The sequence below is a fragment of the Aplysia californica genome, unplaced genomic scaffold (assembly GCF_000002075.1).
Source record: "Aplysia californica isolate F4 #8 unplaced genomic scaffold, AplCal3.0 scaffold00668, whole genome shotgun sequence".
In the NCBI taxonomy this organism is placed as follows: domain Eukaryota; kingdom Metazoa; phylum Mollusca; class Gastropoda; order Aplysiida; family Aplysiidae; genus Aplysia; species Aplysia californica.
This window is the reverse complement of record NW_004797938.1, coordinates 337,869-339,206: the sequence shown is the minus strand read 5'-3', so window position 1 is coordinate 339,206 and position 1,338 is coordinate 337,869. Positions and strand designations below refer to the sequence as shown.

The window sequence follows — 1,338 nt, the reverse complement described above, 5'->3', positions numbered from 1 at the left end:
TGTGTGTGTGTGTGCATATGTGCGTGCGTGTGTGTGTGTATGTTTGTGCGTGAATGACGTGAGTGCGTATGTGTGTTGCCACCGCACTGTGACTGTGGTGTTGTACGGTACTGACACCAACACTTATATAATCTACTGAAACTTTGCCTCAGACATTGTCGCGATCTCAGACCTTAGAGGATTTTGACGTGAGTTTGCAATCTGTAATTTGTTGGTTTTATCTATTTCGTCATTTGATTTTTAAACTTTCGCTCTGTTTTGGGTTGGGGTTTTTTTCTTTCTTTTTCTTTTTCTTTTTGTTGTTTTTGTTGTGGGTTTTTTCGCGAACTATGCTATGAATTTTTTGCTCCGTTCCCTGTATGTTTCTCTCTCGTAACACCTCTTATCTTCGGCACTTTTATTTTTTATTTATGTTATAGATACTAAGTGCCACAAAATTCTCATTAAAACTAAAAATGCATCTCTTTGTCATTTTGCGCCCCCCCCAACAAACAAACAAAACAAACAAACGACATGTTCCATAAAATATACCGCTGATAACGGCACCCATATTAATTTCGCATTTGTTTGGCACCATAAAATTTAGAAGTTGAAGTAGGAAGTGATCTTACTTTTGTTGTTAAAAGTATAAGGACAGATTATTATTCGAAAAGGACAACGTCCGGATAGTGAAATCTTTTCGTGAACGCTCAATTAGTCGCTTTTAAGGACAAGCGGACGAACCCAGATTTCGAGGGTTTCCAGAAATTTTGACCTACTCCAAAAGTGGGCATTGTTCTACCTATCTATAGGAGAAGTTTGGTTTCATTAGTAGGTATATTTGTTTGGTTATCGAGAAAACTCTACTTGTCTTTTAAAGAAACTGAATAAGGGGCAAAAAACTTTACCTTCGATTTTCTCAAAACTGCATTTTTCGGGATAGCTCCCTTGTGCTTAAAAGCGACCATGTATCTCTATACTATAAGTAGACCACACCAGATCTGTGGTGTAGCGGTTTAGAAGTTCCCTGTCGCTCGCAGTAGGCATGAGTTCGTTTCCTGTGAGTGGGGAACGTTTATCGGGTAGGCTGTGTTTTGTTTTGTTTTTCTGCTGGGACGACGTGATGTATCCCTCTCATCTCAAGTTGACCTTGACAGGCACAGTCGAAGCCCACCTCCTTTTTAATTATTTTAAATTGTTTCAATGGGGGAGTAAAAGCCCCTACATTTAAAAAAAAAGTAGACCACATAATAATATCAGAGTTTGAGATAATAATATTATCTAGATTCTATAAGCGCTTTAAAAACACCGCACGCTGTTCTCTAACCTACGTAATACTATGTCAACATGCCCCCCCCC

The 1,338-nt window shown here is 38.7% G+C and overlaps 1 protein-coding gene across 1 annotated transcript in view; it reads left to right on the top strand.

Annotated features, from left to right (window-relative positions):
* Positions 1 to 28: 28 nt before the first annotated feature.
* The window catches only part of LOC101846310 (thymidine phosphorylase), a gene marked incomplete at both ends in the record, with an annotated part of 19,893 nt that continues 18,583 nt past the window's right edge, over positions 29 to 1,338 (top strand). Inside the window, 1 exon segment of the mRNA XM_013088005.1 lies at positions 29 to 188.